Below are 10,301 nucleotides of genomic sequence, written 5' to 3'. Positions count from 1 at the left end.
AGTCTATGCACATCCTCCACCCAGTAACGGTTCTTGTGGGTATGAGTTCGTTCTTCTCATTTGGCACCACCGTTATGCCACCTTTCTTGGGAACTACATGGATGGGACTAACCCATGGGCTATCAGAAATGGGGTAGATTACCCCTGCCTGCCATAACTTCCTCACTTCCTTTTGTACCACTTCTTTCATGACGGGATTCAATCTTCTTTGAGCTTGAATGGAGGGTCTAGCATCTTCTTCTAACAAGATTTTATGCATGCATATGGATGAACTTATCCCCTTCAAATCAGCTAGGGTCCATCCAATGGCATCTTGATGAGTTTGCAGCACCTTGATCAATTCTTCTTCTTGTTCTTGGCTCAAGGCCGAGCTAATGATAACAGGGTGACTCTCATCACTACCCAAGTATGCATACTTGAGATTAGGGGGCAATGCTTTGAGTTCAGGTTTTGGTGCTTCCTTTTCTTCTTTCACTTTCTCTGGCCTGCTTAGCATAGTTGTGTCATCATCCTTGATATCACTAACTTCAATATCCTTGGTGAACTCCTCCTCTGCCACTTCCTTTATTGTTTCCTCAAAAGTTTCTTGTACTGCAATGTCCACTACATCAACCCTCATGCATTCCCTTAGTGATTCTGATGGATAGCTCATTGCCTTGAATACATTAAACACCAATTTCTCATCATGGAGTCTAAGAGTGAGTTCACCCTTTTGTACATCTATGATGGCTCCAGCAGTAGCTAGGAAGGGTCTTCCCAGAATTATTGAAGCTTTGGCTTCTTCCTCCATATCTAACACCACAAAATCAGCAGGAAATATAAATTCTCCCACCTTCACCAACAAATCCTCAACTATCCCATGAGGGAATTTAAAAGTTCGATCTGCCAATTGGAGGGCCATTCTTGTTGGTTTGGCCTCTTCAATCTTCATTCTTTTCATCATTGTTAGCGACATCAAATTGATGCTGGCCCCTAAATCACACAAGGCCTTCTCCACCATGACTTCTCCTATAATACAGGGGATTTGGAAACTGCCTGGGTCCTTCAATTTCTGAGGCAATTTGTGCTGAATGATGGCACTGCATTCTTCAGTTAACAACACAGTTTCCTCATTTCTCCAGCTTCTCTTCTTGGTCATCAATTCTTTTAAGAATTTTGCATAGAGTGGCATTTGCTCTATTGCTTCAGCAAAGGGAATGTTGATTTGAAGCTTCTTGAAAATCTCCAAGAACCTGGAGAATTGGCCATCCTTTTCACTTTTCATCAAACGTTGAGGATAAGGTGCTTTAGGTGTGTAAGGCTTCAAGACCTCTTTTTCTTTTTCTTTTGTTGCAAACGGTGTAACAGATTGTCCTTGTTCTTTGTCTTTCACATTTTCCTTTACTTCATCCTCTGTGGTTTCCCTTGAAATCTCCTTTAGATTCTTTCCACTTCTGAGGGTTATGGCCTTACATTCCTCCCTTGCAATAGCCTTAACAGTATGAGAACTGCTTGTCCCAGGGGCTTGCTTAGTCAAATACAAAATTTGATTTTCTAGCTTCTGGATGGCAGCTCCTTGGTTTTGCAAGTTAGAATTTACTTCTTCCTTAAAAGCCTTCAATTCAATTATGTCTTGGCTCATGGTTGCAAGCATTCCTTCCATCCGGTTTAATTGATCTTGAAATTGTTGGTTCGGATTAGGTTGGGTATGTTGATTATTTTGGCCATGATATGATGATTGGGGGTAAGTGTTTTGTGTGGCTTGGTATGATCTTTGGTTGGAGTTTTGGTATGTGGAATTGTTTTGTTGGTTGTGGTTGTAAGGTTTGTGGTTTTGTGGTTGGGTTTGTTGGTTTCCCCACCCAAAGTTTGGGTGGTTTCTCCAGCCTGGGTTGTAAGTGTTGGAGTGTGGATCATATGATTGCCTTTGTTGGTTTCCCACATAGTTAACCTCATCCCAATCACCTCCTTCAATTCCTACTTCCTCTTGATCTTGTGTGTGTATTGCAACCACTTGCTTTGTTTCTAATTGCCTGGTAAGCTCTGCTAGTTGCTTGGCAAACACCTTGTTTTGGGCTAGAATTGTATCAACATGGTTCAGCTCCATGACTCCCTTAGTGTTGTGCCTTTCTGATGCATAGTAGTACTCATTCTCAGCCACTGTCTCGATCACTTCAATGGCTTCTTCCACGGTCTTTTTCTTGTTCAATGAACCTCCTGATGAATGGTCTACAGCCTTCCTTGATTCATAAGAGAGCCCATCATAGAAGATGTGCAATTGCACCCAATCATGGAACATGTTTGGTGGGCATTTCCTTGTCAAGTCCTTGAATCTCTCCCATGCCTCGTAGAGAGTTTCGCCATCTTGTTGTCTAAAAGTCTGGACCTCAGATCGAAGCCTATTGACCTTTTGTGGAGGGTAGAAACGTGCCAGAAACTTGCCTTCCACCTCATCCCATGTGGTTAGACTCCCCCTTGGGAATGATTCCAGCCACTTAGCTGCCTTGTCCCTAAGTGAAAATGGGAACAAGAGCAGTTTATAGGCATCTTCCTGGACTCCATTGGACTTCACAGTGTCACAAATTCTCAGGAATTTTGTGAGATGTTGGTTTGGGTCTTCATTAGCACTTCCTCCAAAGGAACAATGATTTTCCACCAATGATATTAGCTGTGGCTTGAGCTCAAAATTGTTGGCCTGAATGGGTGGTTTCTGGATGCTACTACCACAATTCCCAGAGGTTGGGTTTATGTATGAACTAAGAACCCTCCTCTCAGGAATGGCATTGTTTCCATCAGCTCTCTCATGGTTATGAACTTCTCTATCCATGTTGAGATCTAAAGCTTCCTCAAAATTGTCCTCAGATTCTCCTTCAGATTCCTCTTCTCCCACTACTCTCTTCCCTCTTGCTTCCCTTCTAAGTCTATGAAGAGTCCTCTCTGGTTCGGTATATGGAGGAGTTGATGTCTCTCCTCTCCTACCTGTCATACAAGAACACAGCTCAAACACAAACAAGTGAAATACTCTTGGTTAATGGAAGAGTATGGTTAGATCAATTGAGGAATTAAATCAAACAGTTAGTGAGTCAGTGAGTTAGTTGCATGAATCTAAAGGCGTAAAGAAAGAAAGCATGTAACCAAGTGCAGAAATTAAAATTCAACAAGTATCTAGAACAGAATTAACAAAGCAAGAGAAAATTGCTCAATCTAGTTAGCTTCCAATTTGAGAATTGTCAATCGAAAACCAATCCCCGGCAACGGCGCCATAAACTTGATGCGCATAAACGTGTTATGCTACGATTTAGGAAATTGCACGATCGGCAAAATTCCTTCCGGCAAGTGCACCGGTTATCGTCGTCAAGTAAAAACTCACAATAGAGTGAGGTCGAATCCCACAAGGATTGGTTGAGTGAGCAATTCGGATTAGAAGTGTGTTCTAGTTGAGCGGAATCAAGATTTGAGATGAGAATTGCGGAATGTAAAATTGGCGGGAAAAGTAAATGACAAGAAAATTAAATGGCTGAATCTTAAATTGCATGAATTAAAGAGCAGAATGTAAATTGCTGAAATTAAAAGGGGATGGGGATGATTGCAAGAATTGAATTGCAGAATGTAAAGAGAAAGTGGAAATCAGAAATGGGGAATTCATTGGGTTTAGGAGATATTGCAATCTCCGAATCAAACATGTAAATCTCTTCCTCAACCAATGCATTCATTGAAATTTGCTTGGCAATCTTATATGATTGGATCCCAATTCCTTGGCTCACCAATGCTCTCTAAAAACAAACAAATTCCCAATCCCTTGGTTTAAATGTTCATAAGAAGAGATGAGGCTTGATCACTGATTATACCACACAATTTCATGAACCACAATTTGGTAGGATTACATGTCACAATATCCATCCAAACCCCAATCCAATCCACTGTGAGAAAGCTTCTCTAGCATGAATCCTTCATTCCTTTCCCAAGGCTCCGAAGGATTCCAAGTATGAGTAGTCTCTTTCCCAAGACAACTACTCAATGGAATTAGATCGAGAAGCTTTCTAACAAAATTCAAGAGAAAAGATTGAAGAAGAAGATAAACTATTATTGATTCATTGAATTACAATAGAGCTCCCTAACCCAATGAAAGGGGGTTTAGTGAATCATAGCTCTGAATTCAATTACAAAGAAAAAGAAACTAGCTAAAAGTGAAAGTAAAAGTCCCCTCTAACTTAACTTCTATCCTATTTATACACTTTCTATATTGAGCTTCAGTTGTGCTTCTTGGGCTTTGAGGCCTCTCCTTGCTTTCCTTTTGCCTTGGGTTTATGATCCATAATCTTGATGAGGTTGTTGATCCAGATCCTGTAACATTTATTGAGCCAACTTAGTGATAATCAAATAATGACACATGACTCAATAAATTGAGATTTCAAACTCATCAATCCTTCAGGCCCAATCCCATAAACCATGATATTCAATTGGGTTTCATACCAAAGTAAGTTTAAGTTAATAATTGTGCTCAAAGACTAACTTAAATCACAATGTTTTTGGCCCAGAAACCCTTTTCAAGAGTGGCGTTTAAGTTGTAGTTTAAGCTTAAACTGCAACTTAAACGCCAGACACTTCCAGTGAGGCCATTTGTAGAAGCACGTTTAAGCTTCAGTTAAGGTTAAACTGAAGCTTAAACGTGGAAATGGAAGAGGGTAGCCCTGGGGATCGAACACGTTTAACCTCCAGTTTGAGGTCAAACTGGAGGTTAAACGTGGAAAGGGGTGGAGGCATACTGGAGGTCGAACACGTTTAACCTCCAGTTTGAGGTCAAACTGGAGGTTAAACGTGGAAGCTTGGAATGGTGGCCCTGGAGGTGTCGAACACGTTTAACCTCCAGTTTGGGGTCAAACTGGAGGTTAAACGTGGAGATGGAGAGAGCAACCTTGGAGTGAAAAAACTATCGAACACGTTTAAGCTCCAGTTTGAGTCAAACTGGAGCTTAAACGTGGAATGGCCCCTGGTACTCTTCCTGGTTCTGGCGTTTAACCTCCAGTTTGAGGTCAAACTGGAGGTTAAACGTGGAACTCCTCCCTGGGTGGCATACTCATTCTGGCGTTTAACCTCCAGTTTGAGGTCAAACTGGAGGTTAAACGTGGAATGCTCCTTAAGTGAGGCTTTTCATTCTGGCGTTTAACCTCCAGTTTGAGGTCAAACTGGAGGTTAAACTTCAATCCCAGCATTTCTTATCCTTCATGATTTTGGCGTTTAAGCTCCAGTTTAGGCTTAAACTGGAACTTAAACTCCACATGTGATATTCAAGCTTCCTTTATTGATTTTGTTGCTTCCTTGCTTAGCCTCTTCTTCCCTGAAATCATCCAAACAATTGCATCAAAGTCTTGCAAAATTTCATGAGAAATCTTTCATTCATAGCATTTAAGTAATACAACTAAAACTCATGGAATTTGCATCAAAATCATATTGTTTGGATGGTTCATTACTTTGTTCTTCATTTAACCATTTTTGGTTACTTTAAGCTCAAGAAAATGCATAAAACAACTAAAACTAACAGAAAAATGCTAGTGAAACTAGCCTATGATGCCTTGGCATCAGAATCCTGTAAGTAATGGGACGCCTATGAAGAAGGGAGTTCTTGAGGTTGATACTCTGAAGGCCATATTGGCTCAGAATAAAATATTGACTCAGCAAGTCAATATGATCTCTCAGAGTCTGCATGGAATGCAAGCTGCATCCAACAGTACTCAAGAGGCTTCTCCTGAAGAAGAAGCTTATGATCCTGAGCACCCTGCAATAGCAGAGGTGAACTACGTAGGTGAACCTTATGGAAACACCTATAACTCATCATGGAGAAATCATCCAAATTTCTCATGGAAGGATCAAAAGCCCCAACAAGGCTTTAATAATGGTGGAAGAAACAGGTTTAGCAATAGCAAGCCTTTTCCATCATCAATTCAGCAACAGACAGAGAACTCTGAACAAAATGCTTCTAATTTAGCAAATCTAGTCTCTGATCTATCTAAGGCCACTGTAAGTTTCATGAATGAAACAAGGTCTTCCATTAGAAATCTGGAAGCACAAGTGGGCCAGCTGAGTAAAAGGGTCACTGATATCCCTCCTAGTACTCTCCCAAGCAATACAGAAGAGAACCCAAAAGGAGAGTGCAAGGCCATTGACATAAGCACCATGGCCGAACCTGTGAGGAGAGGAGAGGACGTGAATCCCAAGGAGGAAGACCTCCTGGGACGTCCAGTGATCAATAAGGAGCTTCCCTCTGAGGAACCAAAGGACTCTGAGGCTCATCTAGAGACCATAGAGATTCCATTGAACCTCCTTATGCCCTTCATGAGCTCTGATGAGTATTCCTCTTCTGAAGAGAATGAGGATGTTACTGAAGAGCAAAATGCCAAGCTTCTTGGTGCAATCATGAAGCTGAATGCCAAATTATTTGGTATTGATGCTTGGGAAGTTGAACCTTTCTTATTCATCAATGAACTAAGTGATCTGGATCAACTGACATTGCCTCAGAAGAGACAGGATCCTGAAAAGTTCATAATCCCTTGTACCATAGGCACCATGATCTTTAAGGCTCTGTGTGACCTTGGTTCAGGGATAAACCTCATGCCCCTCTCTGTAATAGAGAAACTGGGAATCTATGGGGTGCAAGCTGCTAAAATCTCACTAGAGATGGCAGACAGCTCAAGAAAACAGGCTTATGGACAAGTAGAAGATGTATTAGTAAAGGTTGAGGGCCTTTACATACCTACTGATTTCATAGTCCTGGATACTGGAAAGAAAGAGGATGAATCCATCATCCTAGGAAGACCTTTCCTGGCCACAGCAAGAGCTGTGATTGATGTTAACAGAGGTGAAATAGTCCTTCAATGGAATAAGAACTCCCTTGTATTCAAAACTCAAGGATCTCCCTCTGCAACCATGGAGAAGAAGCAGCAAAAGCTTCTCTCCAAGCAGAGTCAACCAGAGCCCCCACAGTCAAACTCTAAGTTTGGTGTTGGGAGGCCACAACCAAACTCTAAGTTTGGTGTTGAACTCCCATATCCAAACTCTAAGTTTGGTGTTGGGGAGTCTCAACAAAGCTCTGCACATTTGTGAGGCTCCATGAGAGCCCACTGTCAAGCTATTGACATTAAAGAAGCGCTTGTTGGGAGGCAACCCAATGTTTATCTAATTCTTATTTTTATTATTTTTCATGTTTTCTTAGGTTCATGATCATGTGGAGTCACAAAATAAATATAAAAATTGAAAACGGAATCAAAAACAGCAGAAGAAAAATCACACCCTGGAAGAGCATCTGTCTGGCGTTCAGCGCCAGAACAGAGCATGGTTCTGGCGCTGAACGCCCAAAATGGGCAGCTGCTGGGCGCTGAACGCCAGAACAGGCATGGTTCTGGCGTTCAACGCCAGAAATGGCACACAAATGGGCGTTGAACGCCCAAAATGGCCACCAACCTGGCGCTGAACGCCCAGAGTTGGGTACAAAGGCATTTTTACATGCCTAATGGGTGCAGGGATGTAAATACCTTGACACCTCAGGATCTGTGGACCCCACAGGATCATCTCAGGATCTGTGGATCCCATAGGATCATCTCAGGACCTGTGGACCCTACAGGATCCCCACCTACCTCCACTCACTTCTTCTCACCACTCTCTTTCACACAACCCCATAAACTCTCTTTCCCACTAAACCTTCACCACTCACATCCATCTCCTCTTCCCCATAAACCTACCTCATAAACTCCACCTACCTTCAAAATTCAAAACCAATTTCCCACCCATATGGCCGAACCTTAACCCCCCTTCCCTTCCCTATATAAAGCCCTCCATTCTTCATCAAATTCACACAACACACCCCTCTACACTCTCCTTGGCCGAAACCACATCTCCCTCTCCCTCTCCATATTTCTTCTTCTTCTTCTATTCTTTTGTTTATTGCTCGAGGGCGAGCAATATTCTAAGTTTGGTGTGGTAAAAGCATAGCTTTTTGTTTTTCCATTACCATTGATGGCACCCAAGACCGGAGAATCCTCTAGAAGAGGGAAAGGGAAGATAAAAGCTTCCACATCCGAGTCATGGGAGATGGAAAGGTTCATCTCCAAAGCCCATCAAGACCACTTCTATGATGTTGTGGCCAAGAAGAAGGTGATCCCTGAGGTCCCTTTTAAACTCAAAAGAAATGAGTATCCGGAGATCCGACATGAAATTCAAAGAAGAGGTTGGGAAGTTCTAACAAATCCCATCCAACAAGTCGGCATCCTAATGGTTCAAGAGTTCTATGCCAATGCATGGATCACCAAGAACCATGATCAAAGTAAGAACCCGGATCCAAAGAACTATGTTACAATGGTTCGGGGGAAATACTTAGATTTTAGTCCGGAGAATGTGAGGTTGGCGTTCAACTTGCCATACATGGAAGAGAACGCACGCCCCTACACAAGGAGAGTCAACTTTGATCAAAGGTTGGACCAAGTCCTTATGGACATATGTGTAGAAGGAGCTCAATGGAAGATTGACTCCAAAGGCAAGCCGGTTCAACTAAGAAGATTGGACCTCAAGCCTATAGCTAGAGGATGGTTGGATTTTATTCAATGCTCAATCATTCCCACTAGCAACCGGTCTGAAGTTACTATAGACCGGGCCATCATGATCCATAGCATCATGATTGGAGAAGAGGTGGAAGTTCATGAGATTATACCTCAAGAACTCTACAAGGTGGCTGACAAGTCCTCTACCATGGCAAGGTTAGCCTTTCCTCACCTCATTTGCCACCTATGCAATTCAGCTGGGATTGACATAGAGGGAGATATCCTCATTAAAGAGGAAAAGCCCATCACTAAGAAAAAAATGGAGCAAGCAAGAGAGCCCAGTCATGGAGCTCAAGAGGCGCAAGAAGCTCACTTCCATGAGATCCCTGAGATGCCTCAAATGCACTTTCCTCCACAAAACTATTGGGAGCAAATCAACACCTCCCTAGGAGAATTGAGTTCCAATATGGGACAACTAAGGGTGGAACATCAAGAGCACTCCATCATGCTTCATGAAATAAGAGAAGATCAAAAAGCAATGAGGGAAGAGCAACAAAGACAAGGAAGAGACATAGAAGAGCTCAAGGACATCATTGGTTCCTCAAGAAGGAAACGCCACCATCACTAAGGTGGATTCATTCCTTGTTCTTGCTTTCTCTGTTTTTTATTTTCTATGTTATGTACTTATCTGTGTTTGTGTCTTCATTACATGATCATTAGTAGTTAGTAACTTTGTCTTAAAGATATGAATGTCCTATGAATCCATCACCTCTCTTAAATGAAAAATGTTTCAATTCAAAAGAACAAGAAGTACATGAGTTTCGAATTTATCCTTGAACTTAGCCTAATTATATTGATGTGGTGACAATGCTTCTTGTTTTCTGAATGTATGCTTGAACAGTGCATATGTCTTTTGAAGTTGTTGTTTAAGAATGTTAAATATGTTGGCTCTTGAAAGAATGATGACTAGGAGACATGTTATTCGATAATCTGAAAAATCATAAAAATGATTCTTGAAGCAAGAAAAAGCAGCAAAAAACAAAGCTTGCAGAAAAAAAAAAGAGAAAAAAATAGGCGAAAAAAATAGAAAGAAAAAGAAAAAGCAAGCAGAAAAAGCCAATAACCCTTAAAACCAAAAGGCAAGGGCAAAGAAAAAGGATCCCAAGGCTTTGAGCATCAGTGGATAGGAGGGCCTAAAGGAATAAAATCCTGGTCTAAGCGGCTAAACCAAGCTGTCCCTAACCATGTGCTTGTGGCGTGTAGGTGTCAAGTGAAAACCTGAGACTGAGCGGTTAAAGTCAAGGTCCAAAGCAAAAAAAGAGTGTGCTTAAGAACCCTGGACACCTCTAATTGGGGACTTTAGCAAAGCTGAGTCACAATCTGAAAAGGTTCACCCAATTATGTGTCTGTGGCATTTATGTATCCGGTGGTATTACTGGAAAACAAAGTGCTTAGGGCCACGGCCAAGACTCATAAAGAAGCTGTGTTCAAGAATCATCATACTGAACTAGGAGAGTCAATAACACTATTCGAAATCTGAAGTTCCTATAGATGCCAATCATTCTGAACCTCAATGGATAAAGTGAGATGCCGAAACTATTCAAGAGGCAAAAAGCTATAAGTCCCGCTCATATGATTGAAGCTCTGTTTCATTGATAGTTTGGAATTTATAGTATATTCTCTTCTTTTTATCCTATTTGATTTTTAGTTGCTTGGGGACAAGCAACAATTTAAGTTTGGTGTTGTGATGAGCGGATAATTTATACGCTTTTTGACATTGTTTTTAGTATA

General features: G+C 41.5%; 1 non-coding gene across 1 annotated transcript; it reads left to right on the top strand.

The window, feature by feature from the left end:
- Positions 1-2,276: 2,276 nt before the first annotated feature.
- Positions 2,277-2,380, top strand: LOC148572121 (small nucleolar RNA R71). Its single transcript, XR_015880490.1, has one exon. It is a non-coding gene; the product is annotated as a small nucleolar RNA R71 (small nucleolar RNA).
- The last annotated feature ends 7,921 nt before the right edge of the window (positions 2,381-10,301 follow it).

This window comes from Arachis ipaensis, chromosome B3, assembly GCF_059453495.1.
Source record: "Arachis ipaensis isolate K30076 ecotype BB chromosome B3, ASM5945349v1, whole genome shotgun sequence".
In the NCBI taxonomy this organism is placed as follows: Eukaryota; Viridiplantae; Streptophyta; class Magnoliopsida; order Fabales; family Fabaceae; genus Arachis; species Arachis ipaensis.
The sequence above is the reverse complement of the archived record's forward strand: the minus strand, read 5'-3'. Positions and strand labels throughout refer to the sequence as shown.